We start from the raw sequence: 20,813 nt of genomic DNA on the forward strand, positions 1-20,813 counted from the left end.
ACTCCGTCTAACCAGAGGGGAACAGAGCCTTCATTAGTATCATCGGTAACACCTGTGAATGTCTTACAATATGGCTGCTGTGCATAGAGCCTATGACAACGTTTCTTCTCTGGCGACTGGGTCGTCTATGGTATAATGCCAGTGGTTCTCAAACCTTTTAATGCCAAGTACCCCTAAATTGATATATATTTGGCCACAGACCCCACATTTGAAAAGATGTTGTGCCAGGAACCCCCAGAAAAGAAAAAAAAATCTAAATTACTATATAAAAAAAATCCAGATGTACAAGCTTGCAGCGCGGCATGAAGTGACGTGCTGTGAGCTTGTGTATCTGCCGTTTTTGAATAGCCAACGTATAAAATATGGATAAAGGCGTTAACTTAAAGAGACTGTAATGCTGTATTACCAAATTCTGCTGGGACCCCCCCTGAAACCCGCCCAGAGGACCCCTGGACCAGAACCACTGGTCTATGCTGCAAAGTCAGACCAGATTGCACACAATAGGAACGATGTTGTAGTACGTGCTACAACGATACACAAGGAGAGGGCATATAATGTATACTGTAAGTTACCCTCAAATATGTATTCTCTTAATGCACTTTGATGACAAAGCTGTTTGAAATGAATGGCCTCTTACAGGCATCTAACCACGTAAAGGAGTAGTTCACCCAAAAAAATGAATTATTTTCTATCAATTACACACCCCATGAAGCCTTGAATTCATGGAGATGTTTTGTTTTTCGTCGCATTCCTGAACCAATAAGCCAATTTGTCTCCGGTAGGAGACTCAATTGAGTCTCAATTGAGTCAATTGAGACTCAATTGAGTCTCCTACTGACCAGCCACCCGGTCATCAAATTATTGGCTTTGGAATGCGACAAATACTAAACGTTTCATGAATTCAAGGCTTCATGGGGTGTGTAATTGATTGAAAATAAGTCATTTTTTTGGGTGAACTACTCCTTTAAAACCCTGTACACTACACTTTGTTGACCGGGGTCCCCCAGGGCTCTGTACTTGTTCTGCACCTTTTTTTTTCTCTCTACACCAAATCCCTTCGCCAAAAAAGAGATTTAGAAATGTTGTTGATCGTCTATTTTTGGCGAATGTTCGCCCGCAGACGCTATAGGGCTCAAATGGTTAAGGCACATTGGAAACCTTTTTCTTTATTTTTTTACGTATTGATCACCATATCCTAAACATTACTGTACTGTTGATAACTGTTACACCAATATCAGTTGAAGGCACTATTGTTAACTGCCATTGACTCAAACATACAGCATATCATGGTCACTGGACTGATGCCAGTGGTGTTATTTCTAAACCACTGAAGATTTTAACGTTTATTTTGTTCTAATGTACCATTCATTTTGCCTGTGTATCCCCTGGCAGCACATTTAATTGTTAATAGGACGTGATGAGGTTTAATAAACTCGTTCATAGTGTCACATTCGTCTTGACATTGTGAAGCCAGATTATTAAAGACAGATTTGTATTATTTTCCGAGAATCACTTGCTGTATTTGTACAATGATCGCCTAGTGCAGGATTCTTACGGCAAGAAGTGAAGTATCATTACATCAAGCCTACAGCCCTATATACAGTATGCCATCTATATATACAATTTGAATCCTGCGCCATGTCGGTTGTCCGTATGCGACGCCAGTGTGACGGTGTGACGTAATCTGACATCACGATGACAACGCCAGTGTGACGTAATCTCACGACAGCATGACATCACATGACATCACATCCTACCTATAAATTCTAGGATGCCGTCAGATCGCACCAGTTCGAAGGCTTCCATAGTGGGTTTTGGTCATTGGAGAGGTGATGCACGTCACCTCTTTCTGAAGTGGGTACTTTCAAAGCCTGCCGTGGATTTAGGAGAGCACAAAACTCTCTCTCACACTGTGAGGTGCCTGTAAGGTGGCACTGCAAAGTGAACGACGCGTACTTCTAGTGTATGACAAATAGCAAAAAAATAGCCGATCTATAAGCTCACAACCCGTTTGCATTGTGATGCGTTGTGAGCTTGTAGGCTTTTTCTGTGCTGAATAGAAGGAACGGTTTCTTTCTCTTATGACGTACTGCAGTGGTGGGCTCAAATCCCTTTGCTTTGGGCGGGTTCTAGTGTTTATGCAGACAAATGCACTTTGCTTGCCTTTTGCCTTTTTGTTGCTCGTTTAGTCCAAGAAGGCTGCTCATTTCATACTCACAACTCTGAAATAGGCTCTATGCACAGCAGCCATATTGTAAGACATTCACAGGTGTTACCGATGATACTAATGAAGGCTCTGTTCCATTCTGGTCAGACGGAGTCAGGGTGCTGATATTGTGCTAGACTAAATGTGCTAGACTAAATGGAACAGAGCCTTCATTAGTATCTTGTGTAACTATATTGGTAACACCTGTGAATGTCTTACAATATGGCTGCTGTGCATAGAGCCTATTCAGCACTAGAACATCCAATGTCAAATACAATGATAATGTCCCTTTTTTTTTAAATGTATTTTGATTATATTGTTATTGTTATAGCAGATATCATTATAAACGAACATGGTTTTAGTTTTTAGTATAAAGTGTCATCAATTGTCCAACGATTGTACATTTTCCTGCAAGGAAAACACCCTGATTAATCCCTTGTTACAAGAGTCCTAATCTGTTTAGTTTTCTGCTATTTGCGTCCCTCAGCGTGTACAATAGCGCTGTGTATTTGGATTATCAGGTTCTATTAACAGACTCTTGGCCCAGTTTATTACGCAGGTTTGTATAGAATCTAAATAATCAAGTGAGCCCGGGGCACCTGACCCACGGTTAATTCAACATTTCAGTAGTGACGCTGTCGGGTGGAAACCTTGTACAGTATGTCCAAAACCTGTTACTTTTCAAGAAATGGAAAAAAGTTGCCTGTGTTCCTCCAATGTAGTTATTATTTAGTCACAACCAGTGGTGGAAAGTAACTAAGTGCATGTACTCAAGTACTGTACTTAAGTACAATTTTGAGGTATTTGTACTTTACTTGAGTATTTCCAATTTCCAATACTTTAACTTCTACTCCACTACATCTCAGAGGGAAACATTGCACTTTTACTCCACTACGATTATTGGAACATTTTAGTTACTATAGTTACTTTTCAGATATAAATTATGAGAATTATGATTATTATAAAACATACATTAACCACTTTAGCAATATTTTATACATAGGCTATTTGAAAATAGCCGATCTACAAGCTCACAACGCGTGGCATCGCGACGTGTTGTGAGCTTATAGATCTGCTATTTTCAAATATTTTAGTACTTTTACTTTTGGTACTTAAAGTATATTTTGATGCTAATACTTTTACTCAAGTAATTTTTTTTATTGTGGACTTCTACTTGTAACAGAGTATTTCTATATTGCAGTATTGGTACTTTTACTAGTAGGCCTACTTTTTCCACCACTGGTCACAGCCTATGTTAATACTTTTTAATTGGTTCAATATGTATAAAAACCCACAGACAGAATTAACCACACGTTCTGAGCGTTTCGCTATACTGTTGTGGGGACCGCTCCCCTGAAATTCGGGAAACTAAACGAACGTACAAACATGAAAGACGGAGATACAAGGTTTCTGCAACGATATATACATTCCCAAAAGGTAAAAGGAAGTTGAACTCTCGGGTTTGACTCGGGGTGTTTAAAATAGACCCCCTGGACGTGGAAGTTATATTTATAGTCAGCATTTGCGTTGCTATGCGTCTCTGTGACACCAGACACTACAACTAAATGGTTTGCTTGCGTCAGAGGAGCGTCCTACAACACACTTTGTCACTTTTGGGAGTTCACCCCTGCCACGCGCTTACGGGGGAGCGCGTGGCGCGCGGGGGGGGGGGTGAGGGGTGGGGGGCAGGAGGGCGGTGCGGGGGGGAGGGCCGGAGGGGCGCCTCTGTGTGCCTGCGCTTGTGGCGCGACTCTCTTAGCAGCTGACTGTCAGATCACATTATTGTTACACTGTGTGGGTAAGCTGTTCAAAATGACTTATTTTCAGCGTGGAAGAAGTGTCCAGTTAAGGAAAAGTTGCAATATGCCACACTGTAGAAGTACAAAAGTTTTTACACCAACATATATACTTAAAGTATCAAACACAAAAGTACTCATTATGCAGAACGGTCCATTTCACAATCATATTGTTGGATTGTAATTAGTAATGCATGTCATTCACTTTAATGTTGCAGCTGGTGGTGATTTTAATGACTTTATGTGCTGCTGGGTAGATTAACTTCAAATAATACATAATTATTTATCACTTAATGTATGTTTTGTATTCATAATCTAAATCTGGAAAGTAACTAGTAACTAAAGCTGTCAAATAATTGTAGTGGCATAAAATGTACAATATTTGCTAATTATGTTCCTCACTTTAATGTTGCAGCTGGTAGTGATTTTAATGACTTTATGTGCTGCTGGGTAGATTAACCTATAATAATACATCATTATCTATCACTTAATGTATGTTTTGTATTCATAATCTAAATCTAGAAAGTAACCAGTAACTAAAGCTTCCGAGATGTCAGCTAGTGGTAAAAGTATCAAGAAAAAAGAAAAAACTAAAACTAAACTAAAAAACTAAAAATTGTGCTTAAGTACAGTCCTCGAGTAAATGTACTTAGTTATACTTTCCGCTGCTTATTTTTAGTGTGGACTCCTTTTTGTGGCGATTAGGGTACGCCTATGAATTAACCTTAGGAATGTCCCTCCCCCCACATGGAAGCTTAGGCCTAATTTATGCTCCGTCGCACGATGGTGTCGCACGTCGAAAAATAGCAGACATGCAAGCTCACAACGCGCTGTGGATGTGACGCGTTGTGAGCTTTTAGGTCTGCCATTTTTGACACGTGACACCGTCGTGCGACAAAGTATACATTGGGCTTTAGCCAGAAGCCGGGGCAAAGATGGACGGAGAAGATGGAAAAAGGGGCTATGCGATATGAGATTTGACAGGTGCTCCCCGCCAGCCACCATAGCCTCTTCCCGAGCGCCTGGCACCTCACGCTGGCCCTGCGTGCGTCACTTATTTGTGCCTTTACACAGTAACACATGCCTGTCATTCCAGGGAATGCCAAGTTGCTGGGGGCCACTTCGTCAACAAAACAAAAGCCCAGCACTGAAGGAAAAGTTGTTGTTTCTTAACCACTTCAGCCCTGGCGTCCCAATTTTGGGGCATGTGCAAAAAAATAAAAATAAATAAATAAATAAGTTCAAAATATTTAAACATTGGATTAAAAAAAAATCACAATGCCTCACATCGTGTGTTGTGAGATTGTTGATCTGCTTTTCATGTGGATAAGGGGTCAAAGCGGAAGGAAACCCTAGACTGCTTTTGTAGTTTGTTTTTCCAGTTCAGGTTACAGACTACAGCAGATTAAACACTTGGCAGGCTAGTGAGCAGCCCAGCTGTGCAGCTCGTCAAATTAATAATGAGTGTTTTAGATTCAGGTGTGCCCAGGGCCACGGGTGTGCCAGTGTACCACAGTCATTGACAGTAGTATCAATGCACATTTACAGACTAACACACCTATTATTAATTTGATTAGCTGCAGCTGTGTTGCTTACATCACGGTGTACTCATAGCGTTTAGACTTTTGTCCTTTAAAAAAACAATAGGCACCTTTTACATTAAACCCTACGAGAGAGGACCAAAATGTTACCGCATAACGGCCACTTTTAAAAGGCGCTAATAAAAAAGTGTTTCTTTCTGTATGCAATCTTGATTACTTCCACACCTACACCTACTAGTTCAACACCCTTATGCAGCTTGCCATGTGTTTACCCTGCTGTAGTTTCTAACATGGAAAACAAGCTACAAAATCAGCCTGGGGTTTCTACCCCTTGAAATGGAAATGAATTTGGGACTTTCAACTCGTGATTGCACTTTGTGCAGAGCCAACATGGGCTGAAGAAGCAGACTTGAAAAGGAAATGAACTCAACGTTTCTTAATCAGCGGAGTTAAATCTGATTGAATCAAACGCTGTGCAGATGAAGCATGTCTAAAGCAGAAACAGCTTGAGGCAGAGCCTGCGTCAGAGCTTTCTGATGAGCACTGCAGCACACGTCAGGAGACCAGGCCTTCCACTAATGGGTTTTATTATCTGACCTGGTTTCAGGTCATCTTGTGGGAGTGTTTTGTTGCTGGGATAAAGGAACAAATGTTATAGTGATTGGTGAAAGTATGTTCCAAGAAAAAAGGGCCTCAACCTATAACTCATGAAGGGCAATTAAAAAAGAAACCACTAATAATAAATTTAAAAACAGTTTATTTATTTTTTTACCTGACAGAATGACCCAATCAATCATTCAATCAAGCCTGCCTGCCTGCCTGCCTATCTATCTATCTATCTATCTATCTATCTATCTATCTATCTATCTATCTATCTATCTATCTATCTATCTATCTATCTATCTATCTATCTATCTATCTCTATCTATCTATCTATCTATCTATCTATCTATCTATCTTTTATACTTTAAGTGTGTTATAGTTTCTATAATGACATGGCCAAAATAGGGAGGCCAGGTTGTAAGTGGTTAAGTGTGTTTGTAGAGAGGGGGGGGCGAGGGGTCTTGTTGCTTATTAACATTCAGGAGGTACGTTTTCACCATGCATGGCGTTGCGACATCCCTGTTTTATATACAGAGTCAGTGTGCGTTTGGCACGGTCTCTACATTATACAAAAGCTCAGCGGTAACCACAGCAGATGAAACCAAAAGCCTTGACAGCAAAACAAAAGCTTTCTCTGTTGTCTGGCCCAGTCCAAGCTGCCCCGCAGTGATGCTGAACTCAGTTAAACCTGAATTACAATAAGGATGAACTACAAAAACACACCTCACTTTGGGCCAGTTGTAACAGTGGAGATAGGAAGGAGAAACTGCTGAGATATCATTACTATCGCTTTTTAAATCTTAGTAGGCCTATCATGTTAATTTACTGTAGCTTCCCACTGAAACATTTTCAGGCTATTAGACGTCTAAAATACGTCTAACGGTTAGGCTAAAATCGGGTTATAACTGGTCTAAAAGTGAACGTTTTTTCAACATCTATTCTTAGCCTACAGTAGATGTTGATTAGCTGTTTTTTAAGAGTCTGTATACCATTTATATTATAGCCGTTGAAATGACGTCTACTATGGGGCAAACTTTCGGGAAACATACCGGATCTACCACAAGATACTCAATGATGGCACTTTGAGTAGAGAGGGGGAAACTGTGGGCCTAGTATAGCCCCCTGGGGCACTCCGGTTATGGGGCTTTAAAGGTTAAAGTCTTTCTGTCACGTTAAAGCTGATAAAATATCATACAGTATGTATTGATAATAGGCCAAGTTTCGTAAGGAACGCTGAATATCTTTGTCAGCTTTATTGCTATGTTCCCCTCCCAAAAAATATTATATTGAGATTATACAACTTATCTAAACCGTATGAGTTGTTTCATCATAGATAGCCAAATGCTTGTATCATTTGGCAATACCGGTCTGGCTAATAGCTAGCAAGCCAACTTAAAATAACAATGGCAATAAACGTGATATCAAATAGATATCACGATCAGACTCAGACCATCCGATGCATCCTCAGTTCAACAGGTGTATTGTATTGAACTAATTTGAATTAGTAGTAGTAGTTCCCTTGATGCAATGAATTGATCTCGGCACAGCAGCATCAGTTTTAGTGTGAATGTAACTTTTTGCACATTTAAATGAACACTCAAATTTAGTGTGCCGTTTGATCGTTTCCATTGGCTTATGCCTTATACGGCCATTTGTGATGTTATGAGCAGCGGTGGGAAAAGTACTCAAATGTCTTACTTAAGTAGAAGTATCAATACTGCAATGTAGAAGTGCTCTGTTAAGTAAAAGTCCGGAATTCTAAATTGACTTGAGTAAAAATACAAACGTATTGGTATAAAAATGTACTTAAAGTACCAAAAGTAAAAGTACAAACATGTTTGAAAATAGCCGATCTACAAGCTCACAACACGTCGCGATGTGACGCGTTGTGAGCTTGTAGATCTGCTATTTCCAAATAGCCTATGCATAAAATAGGGCTAAAGTGGTTAATGTATGTTTTATAATAATTTATATCTACAAAGTAACTAGTAACTAAAGTTTTCAAATAATTGTAGTGGAGTAAAAGTACAATATTAGCCTCTGAGATGTAATGGAGTAGAAGTAGAAGTATTGAAAATTGGAAATACTCCAGTAAAAGTACCTCAAAACTGAACTTAAGTACAGTACTTGAGTAAATGTAATTAGTTACTTTACACCACTGGTTATGAGTGGTGAGTCTGCCAGCATGTTCACTCAAACATCTTCAACTGGTGCAGAATGCCTGGTATTCAACCTCCCGAAATGTGCACGTCTCCCCCCTCCTGCGTTCCTTTCACACTGGCTTCCTGTTGCTGCCTGCGTCCAATTCAATCAAGTGCACGGAACCCCCTTTATACCTTCAGGACATGATCCACCCCTGCACCCCTCCCAGCACACTTTAGATGAGCTAAAACAGGAGGTCTGTCCCTCTCGTCCCTATGATACCCTGGCTAACCCTCCCAAGTGTCCTATAGACCAGCGATTCCCGACCTGTGGACTGGGCATGAGGATATATTGCCATGCAGTGGGCCCCCAAATATTTGGCAAAACACTAAGATTTGAATGATAACATAACATTAAAGGCATTGTAGGGAGTTCAGACATAATCAAAGAAAAAAACTGTTGTCAAACACCGCCCCTCCAGCAGTTCTTTTCCCCGACCACCAGGGGGTGACGCAGGGGGGATTTTTTAAATGAGTCATGCCCAAAATAGGTTGCCTTATGCGGATACAATTCGCGGAAATGCCCGACCCTACGGTTCTCTGAATTTATATTTTTAAATAGGCTCTTTCATGATAAATTGACCACATATATGAAGCTAAACAACTAAATTCTATCCAAACGATTTTTTAAAAGTAAATTATGTGCCTCAAAAAAGAAGTTTGAGAGCGTTTTAAAACCGAAAGTAAAAAGTTGATACGGGCACGGACGCGCACGGACACGCACATTCGTGCGTTAATTTACGACCCGGACATAAACAACATGAACATAAACAGAAGGGAAAATACGGATTTCAGACAGAGGACTGTGTTTCAATGAAGGAAAACACCCCAGCATCATTATATAGTGGCTGATAGAGGGGAGAAAATGCAAAAAATATATATATACATATTTTTTAAATTTAGGCTTAATGTTCCCTACAATGCCTTTAATATAATAAAACAAAATGTAAAACAAAATATGTTGTATGGCATTTTTTTTCTCTTTAATACTTGAAAAATGTGTTTTCATTGAGATGCTGAATTACTGATAAATAGCAACTTAAAGTATACTATGTTAGTTCCATTGAAACAAGCCGGAACACAATTCATTGATTGACCATAAAAAAAACATACTCTGGTGGGCTACCAAAACCTCAGACTCTCCCCTATGTTTACGGTGTGGCTCCGCAGGATGCTGGCCGTCTATAAGACGGTCGGTCTGTGTGCTTGTCTGTGTGTTTGTCTTGTTGTGTGATTGGTTCGTGTCATAAAATAAAGAGGTTTCTGTGGCCTAGATGGGACATGATCTTCATCAATTCCCTTGTGGGTCTGTGTCAGAAGTCTGGGGGGGTTCTGCAGAACATTATTTTATCTGCGATAGTTATAGGCTCCATGCACAGCAGCCATATTATCACTTTCTTCACAGGTGTTACCAATGATACTAATGAAGGCTCTGTTCCATTTAGAGTAGCACAGTGGTTCTCAGACCATTTAATTTCCACGACCGACCACCATAACTCTGAGAGTGTTCAAATGGAACCAAATGGACCATTTGTACACTCTCAGAGTTACACACCCGTAAGAGGCCATTTGGAACCCCCTCAAGGAACCATGACGGTCCCTGGACCCCAATTTTAGACCCACTGGTGTAGCACAGTGTTTCCAGTGAGCCAACGTGCACAACTTCAGCACCCTACGTTTGACCAGAATGGAACAGAGCCTTCATTAGTATCATTGGCAACACCTGTGAATTTCTTCACACTACACTGCTGTGCATAGAGCCTATTGTAACCCTGGCATCCCTAATTTGGGCAAATTATTTCCACCACAAAAAAGCAACAAATGCCTTTTTTTGCTGGAATGTTTCACAGTGCACCAAGCTCCATTATCCAGACGTGTAACTGTATGTGCGAATATATTACAGTATGTGAGTGATGAATTACACAACGAGGTCCTCTCCTGTAATTTTCAGATAGAAGCAGATTAATTAGAGAGATTATGTTTTCAGCTTTTCAACCCTGTCTGTGTGCCGTATGACAAAGAATCAGCCTTATTTAGTCTTTCCAGAACAATACAGTCCAAAAGCTCCACATTCCCAATGATGGATCCTCCATACTCTCCCAACATAACACAATAGCTCTACTGGCTTGAAGAAGTCTGTTTCAATGTTTTATCAAGGCCTCTGGATATATTCCAGTCACAGAGTTTGGCATTTAAAGGGACTTTGCCGTTAAACCTCTTTGACAACCCCTTCCATAATCTTTGGATCTTTGGACATAGAATAGCCCATTAGCAAAAAAAAAGCCAATCTACAAGCCCACAATGTGTCAAGATTAGGTGTAGACGGAAAAAGGGGTCCAAATACAGAGCCAACTTCAGCTCCAATTCACCAAGCCTAAGGGTAAGGGTTTAAGTGGTTAACAGGAGCTACAACAAACACATCCTTACATGGGCTCAAGGTAAAACTAAACAACTTGACTGTTATAGCAACACTCTTTTCTCAAACACTTTAACCCTGGCATCCCTCTTACGACCTGGCGTCCCTTTTGGGACCATGTTGGGCATGTCGTTACAGGCAAGACACGGCAAGCTATTTTTTCTATTCATCATAAAATGGAGTATAGGGCTTAAGTGTTTAACATTGTTGTCGAGACGCTCTAAACTTTGCGTCATTGAAGAATGACACTGGTTGCATTTGAAAGCTTGTCTTTATGTTCCATGGATGTAGATAACAGTAATTTATGCTCCGTTACAAGTAAAAGTCCGGAATTCAAAATGTACTTGAGTAAAAGGTATCAAAAAGTACTGAAATGTTTGAAAATAGCAGATCTCGACGCGTTGAGAGCTTGTAGATCGGCTATTTTCAAATAGGCTATGTATAAAATATGGCTAAAGCGGTTAATGTATGTTTTATAATGTAATGATTAATATTTGCAAAGTAACTAAAGTTTTCAAATAATTGTAGTGGAGTAAAAGTACAATATTTGCCTCTGAGATGTTGCGGAGTAGAAGTAAAAGTACTGAAAATTGGAAATACCCCAGTAAAGTAAAAAATACCTCAACATTTTACTTAAGTACAGTACTTAGTTACTTTACACCACTGAATAACACAAACTGACATCGAACGTTTGGCATTTTGCAGCTCCGCTCCACGTGCGTGCGTGGAGACAGAGTCGAGACACTGAATCCATTTAACTGAAAAAGCATAAATCCCTGTTAAAGCCAAAAGTGCTGTTGTTGGTGTCTGATTTAAAGTTTGTTTCTCCGTCGGAGAGATTGTGACATGCAGGCATTGCACAAGATTTACGGGAGATAAATATTATGACACTGCAGGGTGGAAAATGAGTCTTGTGTTTGTCTCCGAATTGTCTTTGTCATCTGTTCATCGGATGATCTCATCCTCGTAGAGAAAACACATGAACAACAGGATTGCATCAAGGCTGTGCTGATAAACTAATGGTCGTTGTCGTCGGGCAGAAAACTTGTATCTCCATAGTTCAACTTTCCATGTTTTTTTCTTGTGATCGTGAATGAATGTCTTACTTAAAGCTGCACTATGTAACTTTCCTCTTATATCCTGGATTTGAACCCGGTTTATTGTGCGAGTGCTGATTTTTTCTTTCATTGAGCTAATAGAGCCTGTGGATAAATTGAATCTTGACCATCAGTTAAAAATTTGCGTCAGAGCCTGTGTCTGGGTGAGACCTTTGACACGATCTAAATATCTCAATAGAAGACCAGGGAGACTAAATACAACCACGCCAATTGTATAAGTTATATTGTTTTAACATACTCTTCCAAAATTATGTTTTATTTATTAGAAAAAAGTTACATAGTGAGGCTTTAATCGTTCAACAGTGTCACTCAAAAGTAGCAAAAAAAAGAGCTGATCTACAAGCTCACACCGCATCACGTGTGGCGTGCAGTGTGCAGTGGTTCTCAAACCACTATAAAAGTGGAATAAAAATGAATAAATCACAGGATATACTGATACTGATTATGGTCACTGACAAACAAAGACTTGAACAGAGCAATACAATGTAATCATAATATTTGGCCCTCAACACAAACCATGGTTGCTGCCAAGGCTTCTTGAGAAATGCAGTTTTACATTATCATTTGCAATAGGATATTTTGGAAGCAGAACTCTGGATTGTCATTGGCGTCTGCGTCAGCAGGGTTTTGGAGTGCATTGGGTTGGGTTGGGTTGGGTGCATCTGCTTTTGATATCCCCCCTGCTCTGCTAATTTTTTCTTTCTTTTTTTTTTGTCCGGTGGGGGATATGTTTCGTCACTGCTTCTGGGCAGACTGAATGAATTACATGCATTTACTTTTGGGAAATGGAGACCGTCTGATACGTTTGATAATAACCCAATTTAATTATTTAATTGCGATCTTAATATTGACCACATTAACCCTGGCAAACCTATTTTGGGAAAATCTTTCAAAAGTTTTCCAAATTACCCTTTTTTTTAACCCATTAAGACCGCATCTGTGTCATTTTAAGATTTGAGCTAAAAAAACATAATTTTACACTTTGGCTATTCAAAATTAGCAGATATACAAGCTCATAGCGCGGCACCGAGTGCCGCGCTACGAGCTTGTAGATCTGCTAATTTTTCTTTTAATCGTGAAAATGTGTGCAAATCTTTGAATATGTACATTCTTTTAAAGCCAACATTTTTAACTCAAAGGGTCCCTGGAACAAAATATTTTGAGACGGGGGTCGGCGGCCAAATACATATGATTTTGGGGGTCCTTGACATGAAAAAGATTGAGAACCACTGATATAGAAACATAATTTTTTCAGAAAACTGTTAGGATTTAGAAGACATTTGTAGAATTAGCTTCAGGTCTTAATGGGAAAAAATAGTGAAAAACAGCAGTTCTACAAGATCATACGGTGTCGCGACTCGCGATGCACCACGTTGTGAGCTTGTAGATCTGCAATTTTCACTATCTGTTGTACGGCAGGGTACATACGGTTTAAGTGCTTAAGAAGCACCCCCCACCCCCTCTGTTTATGTTACAAATGGAACGGTGTGTGCGTCAGTATAGCTCGCTGACCCGCTGTGTTTCCCCCCATGGCGGCTGTTTCATGTTGACTCGTGACATCATGAGGATGGAGAGAGCTATCTCCATGGGTGATTAACAACGGCAGCTCAGGAAATCTGTTTCCAATCTGCCCTGCCCGTTTGCTTTTTTCACGGGGATTGAGAAACACACTTACAGGATTTGTTGGTCAATCGAGGGTTTTCTTTGCGGCTCTGATTATAGTCTCCACTCTCTGCCTATACGACTGTACGTCACCGCCTCAGCCATCGTTGCGTTAAGTCTCCGCGGGGAATACAGTACGCCACGTGATTAAAAAAGCTGTTGTCACTTAGGCATGGTGGTCCTTTGGCAGAGCTGCAGTTGAGAAACATGTGGTTTCAAGCTTGTGAAAGACAAGACGAGCGTGGTTGTGATTAGCGTGTTGCATTTGACGGTAAACGCAACCAAAAAATGACCTGCTTTGGACGGTAAAAGTCATCGTCTGTGCCACGAGGTGAAGGTCAGTTTTTTGGCGCGTCACACGCAACAGTAAATGTGCACGGTTTGCACGTTGTTAAGCGTTTCTCTCCGTATTTTCCCTGAGCCACATCTAACTCTGAGAGTGTATGGAACCAACGATAAGGGTCCATTTGGTTCTATTTTGTACACTCTCAGAGTCATGTCTAACTTTCCCTGAGTTCCTTATTTCCCTGACATTCACATCTAAAGGGTGTACACAGGGAAACAAACGGACCCTTATGGGTTCATTTAGTTCCACGTGTTCCTGGGAACATGTTATAGCCATCATGGGCGGCCTCTTTTTTTTTTCTGTCTGTCCTTTTTCCCCTCAGCAAACGAACTAACTACTTTGAACTCTTCCCATCGGAGGAAACCGCAAAGGTGCGTCTGACAGCTGTGGAGGTCGTGCAACAAACAGCAGTGATGTCATGGGAAGTAGCTTCTTCACAGCGCTCGGTTTTCCTTTCATCTGAAACAGCTGAGCTACTTTGAAGAGTTGGATTTTCCTGTCCGAACCTCATAAACCTCCAGCCTTCACCCCCACCCCCCATCCCCCGTTGTTCCAGAGGCTCGCTGTTGTCTTTCTACCTCCGAATAAAGTTGAATTTGTACAACGCTATGTACAATTACTTGTATTAGACATGGGATTTTTTTGTTTTGTTTTGTTGTGTTTCCACACTTGGAACTACACTTAAAATAAAAAGAGAATTCATACTCTTAAAGCAACAACTCAAAAACCCTACATACAGTACTTTGTTGACCCGTGCCCTCCAGGGACCCTTGTTTCTCTCTCTACACCAAACTCACTTAGAAATATTGCCGATCTACAGGCTCTTTGTGATGCCCAGAAAAGGGACACTATATAGGTTTCATGGTTATGCCTGAATTACAGTTTACAGTATGATCGTATCATGTGGCAAAAATAGAGGATCTACATGCATGTAGATAAGGACATAATGTCAGCAGGGTTCAGGTGGTTTAACCTTGCACTTAAACCCTAGTCTTAGCAAAACGGACCTGAGTTGCAACTGTACTTGTTTCCGTCTACACCGAACCTCTTCGGCAGAAATAGCATGATCTATTCTACAAGCTCACAACATGTCGCGTGTTGTGAGCTTGTAGATCTGCTATTTCTTGAACCAGAACAGGGGGCGTTGGGTTCAAGTGGTTGAACACGCATGCAGGGCTACATAGGGCTTGTCTGGAAAAAAAACAAATGCATACCTTTTAACCCATTGAAACCGGGAACGCATCTGTGTAACCACTTAAACCATTATTTCATACTTTGGCTATTCCAAAATAGCAGATGTACAAGCTCATAGAGCGGCACTTGGTGCTGTGCTATGAGCTTGTAGATCTGCTATTTTTGAAAAATCTTGAACATTTGAGCGAATCTTTGAATTTATATATTTAAAGCAATTTTGTTTTTACTCAAATCTTTGTTTCTGGGGGTCCCTGGAACTAAATGTTTTGAGATGGGGGTCGGTGGCCAAATGCATATCATTTTGGGGGTCCTTGACATGAAAAAGTTTGAGAACCACTGATATTATAGCAACATAGGTTTTTCAGAAAACTGACATTTTGTCAAATCGGAACCTCAGGCGTTAATGGGTAAATCTTCCACCAACATTCTCCATGAGCGTTGCGTAGGAAAGAGGGTGTTTTTTTTCCATTCAGTCTCCCTCTAACCGGGTGGTGGTGAGTGATGTTTCAGTTGAGTGACGAGCTCGAAGAACAAGATGACACACCAGGCAGTATCACACGACAAGCTCTGACGTTTATTTCACACATAGAGAATAATCTCTGCTGTCGGTCAGAAACCAGCTCTATGTCCAAAATATTTACTTTTCAGGGAATGAAAAACAACAACAACAACAACAACAACAACACAATACTGCCTCATCAAAGTTGGTATGGTGACTTTATAGACTACATTGTCAGATACTTGAATGTGTCGATCATTATATTATCATCACTTTACCCAAACACAGCTCAAGTGTAGGAGGTTTCTGACCATTAAAGGGATAGTTCACCCCACAATTTCCTTTTCAACTTTGAGTCTCCTACCAGAGACATTAGCATCTTCCCGCTGGTCATTAAATTATTGGCTTAGGAATAAGACAAAAACGAAAAAGTCTTTTTTGGGTGAACTATCCCTTTAATGTGGTGTCTACAGCAGGGGTTGTCTGGAGAGCTACTGAATGCCCTTATGTTTGAACCAGGCACCAACATTCTCCTGAGCGTTGCATAGGAAAGAGAGTGTCAGTGTAAGTGCTTGTGATAATGAAGATGATGGTGTGTGTGTGTGTGTGTGTGTGTGTGTGTGTGTGTGTGTGTGTGTGTGTGTGTGTGTGTGTGTGTGTGTGTGTGTGTGTGTGTGTGTGTGTGTGTGTGTGCGTGCGCGTGCGCGTGCGCGTGTGCGTGTGTGAGAGGGAGAGACAAGTGAATTACAGCTGGAATTCCTCAGGCTGGGTTGCTTACATTCCATAGCAACACAAGACACCCTGGGTGTGATTTAAAGTCAAAGTCAACAGCTGAAAGACAAGAAGCTTTTACATGATGTACACAGCAACATATATGTCTTTAAGCCCTGGAATATATGATGCATATGTGTCACTGGCACAGGCCAATTTACAGTGCCCCCCCCCCCCCCCCCGCACGCACGCACGCACGCACGCACGCACGCACATACACACACACACACACACACACACACACACACACACACACACACACACACACACACACACACACACACACACACACACACACACACACACACACACACACACACACACACACACACACACACACACACACACACATACATGTCAATAAATGTCTATAACCTAGCTAGGAGTACGAACAAACTATTTTGATACAGCTGCTATTCTTTGATTATTCCTTTTTTTGGCATTTTTTAATGTTTATTCTTATTATCATGTATTATTATTATGTCTGAGGACCCAGAACAAAATCATTTATCTCGTTTTAAGTAAGATGTAACAGTATAGAACACCTTGAACCTTATTGCTATAGGAAATGGTGTAAAGTATTGCTAACACTTTCCATGAAGCCCAGCTTATAATGCATTATAGGCTACCGTACAAACCTTCATAATGCATTATTAAGCAGCCTAGTGTGTTATGAGTTACTGCAGTATAAGACTTCATAATGCAGTGTTATGTCTTATATCAACTGTACTTGACAGACACAATATAAAAACTACTCATTTAGCATGAAATGACTGTTGATACAATACCTCATAATGCACTTACAGAAACTATAATGCATGCATTGTAATGCACTATGAAGGTAGTTATAATACATTATACTGATATAAGCTTCATAGAAAGTGCCACCGTCGTATCTCAACGACACCCTGTCTGTGAGAGAGCACAGGGCTCCAATCTGTATACAAACGTGCTGATTCATATTAGAATAAGATTTTTTTTTAATCTTTTGAAACATTATTTGTCTATAGTGACATGCCATGAAAACATTATTTTCTGCCCTTCACACAGAAGCGGGGTTTCATATGTTTTTATGTAATGAAGCGCAGGCCACAGAAGAACACGCCACACAGGCTGGTGCTGGTGGGGGTCCTTGACTAGAGGAAGCCATGAGCAGTGGGAGGGGTGCGTTCCCACACCCAGAAGAAGAGACGGGAGAAGGCGCTAACACAAACAGTCCCCGGCACTCAGGAAGGAAAGGGCTCTTTAGGCTCTTTATCAGATCTGCCGCTAAAGAGGAGGGTCCTCCCGTCTGTCACCCGCCCGCCTGACACTGTCACAACGAGGCACACGCACGCACGCACGCACGCACACGCACACGCACGCACGCACGCACGCACGCACACACACACACACACACACACACACCCACACACACACACACACACACACACACACACACACACACACACCACAGCTTCACCCACGTGCAGTCCGTCCTCTTGCTTAATATACAGCGCTGGAATGGATCCGTTTTGCTCGGAGTGGCTGTATAAGAACTGGAAGAGGCATAGAAAATCATTTAAGCATATATTTCAATGAAACTTGCTCCCCCAGTGCATACCCCCCCCCCCCCCCACCTCATCCACATACAATATATGTGGATGATTTACAAAAAAATATGTAAATCTTTCCCCCTAAGGTACAGTATGTCACGGGGAAAACTAGAGAGGATATTAGTTTCCATTAGGACAGATTGGAAATAACTTTATACTTGACATTTAACCACTTGAACCCGAGCATCACTATTCTGGGGGGAACATTCGCCAAAAAATGGCAGATTGTGAGCTTGTAGATCTGCTATTTTTGGTGTAGAGGGTCTAAGTGGTTATATTGAAGAGATATTGATACATTCAAAATATTAAAGTAGTCTGTGGCTCCCCTGGACTTGCCTCACGGCACCCTAGGGTGCAACGGCACCCACTTCGGTGTCCTTTATGCATCCTATGTCACCATGCTCGTACATGTTGTGGGCCCAAGCTTGACGTATAGCAGAGTTGGCCTCTCGGTCCTGGGGGCTTGCTATCATGGCTTATTTTCTGTGGACACTTTAAAAACTTATTTTTGAAAAGTATATTTTACAAATAAAGTGTATATCATATTAGGCTACATAATAATTTAAGCTTTTGCATAAATTATGTTTTTTTTAATAATTTTCGCCAAACATAATACAGCCAATCTACAAGCCCTTACTAGTGCTCAGTTACTTTCCACCGTTGCGATGTGTGTAATACTCGGGAGCCGTGCCAAAGACGGTGATGTGAGTCGGCAGAGCAAGGCAGGGCAGGGCCACCAGTTTGTAACAGTGTGTGTAATGTAATATGTGACCCCGAGGACAGGAACCATTGTCCACTCCACTTCCACACACACGCGCACGCACGCACGCACGCACGCACGCACAGGTTTTATTATAGACCAGGGATGATGATGATGGGTGGAATCTGGCATGGATGTATCTCAATCAAGGCATCCAACGTCCAGGACACAAGGGACCATGTTACGTCATCATATGGGTGTCATTTGGGGTTCCAGGGGACGGATATTGCAATTTAAACCCCCAAATTCAGGGCTTGTATTCGTATTTCTCTGAATGCTTTTGCAGATCTAATCTGATTATAGACGGCGCGCGTTTCCTCTCTGCAACCATACATAAAACTCCCTACACAACGCATCACAACACATTTTGAGTTTATAGATCGGCTATTTTAGAATAGCTGAAAGATATAATAGGGTTTAAGTGATTAAACTGTTCCTGTACAATCAAGAGCTTCTAAGAAAGGTTTTTGTTTTAACCAGAAAATATACACCACCTTTAAATGAACACAGATACATTTATTTATTTACTTACTTATTTTAGTAAAGTTTAACTCACTTACTTACAGACTTATTTTCTTCTTGAAATGTGATAGAAATAGAATGTTATTTGTTTACATTCTTGGAGAAAATGCAGTATATCTCAGTAAGAGGTATCTATTTGACTATATTGACAATGTTTTTTTCGTTAATTAAAGAATGTTAATTAAGCCATTTGTAACCGTTAAATTAACATTCAGGTCTCGCTCCATGTTGCGGTACCTCTTTGTAAGTCCTCCGGGGGGTGGCGCTGGTATGTACTGCAGACAAACAGGAGCTTCCCTCAGCTGTCTCTCTCTATTGCATAACGTTGTCTCCCTTACGTACCACATACACACACACACACACACACACACACACACACACACACACACACACACACACACACACACACACACACACACACACACACACACACACACACACACACACACACACACACACACACAGTTCACAATCACAGACTGTATTCTCAGTGACCAATTGAATTGAATTGAATTGAATTGAATTGAGAGTGACAGAGATAAGAGGAGATATGTGTACAAAACCTGCCAGGGGAGGTGGGAGGGAGCGAGGGTCTCGTCTAGACCGGAGCCAGTGCCCTGAGGGGAGGAGGTCACTCTTTTGCCGTTTTTTAAATTCCTGTCTACTCTTGCATGCTGAGATGCTGAGACGAAACCCCGCAGATTTGTTTGTTTATCTTCGCAGTGTTCCTCCTCACATAGTCAGTATCCTGCCTGCACCCTCCCCCGCCACCAACATTACCTACAACCCTCACACAAGGCCAGCACCCACACACCACTCCCCATTTGACCTTTAAATGCTGAAAGGTCACGTGAACTGAAAAACTACAACTCCTACTGAAAAATAACATATAACAACAATAACTAACAAGTCATTAAAACCACTTAAGGTCCATTCACACCAACAACTATATAACTATAACTATAACTATACAATTTAAATATGTAGTTTTATGAATCATTCTAACTCAATTGGAAGGCAGAGTCCACACCACAACTATAACGACAACAGTGGTGAACTGTGAACAATGCAGTTATCGTCACCTTCGTTACCCTCCTTACTTCATTGTACATGTCGGCAAATACTGTAGCAAAAATAGCATTTAATGCTGGTTGAAATCAAGCCAAAGCTGCGAACACTAATATGTTACACTCATTTTAAAACGTTAACATCATTGCTTTCATGACTGAAATGTGGGAATGCTATTTCTTTTCTACTTTAGATTAGAGCTTCATGCATTGTATAGAAACCAAGGACAGGGGTCGCAAATTCGCCTCGGCTAGAAACCCCACATCCAATGCAACGGTTTTATATAACTTGATACATTGTTTTGTCCCTGTCAAATAAACTTATACTGTAAGCATAGCCTAAGTAAGTATTAATGTGTTCATTGCTTTAATGTTGCAGCTGGTAAAGGTAGGGTCGATTAAACAGTAACTTAAAATAAAACATACTGACCAAAACATTGTGTGTATATATACGAGTACATTTGAGTACATCCACACTGAACGCGAATATAACGCAGTGATAAAGCAACATTATTT

Source organism: Gymnoscopelus microlampas (genome assembly GCF_963454915.1).
Source record: "Gymnoscopelus microlampas genome assembly, chromosome: 11".
Classification (NCBI taxonomy): Eukaryota; Metazoa; Chordata; class Actinopteri; order Myctophiformes; family Myctophidae; genus Gymnoscopelus; species Gymnoscopelus microlampas.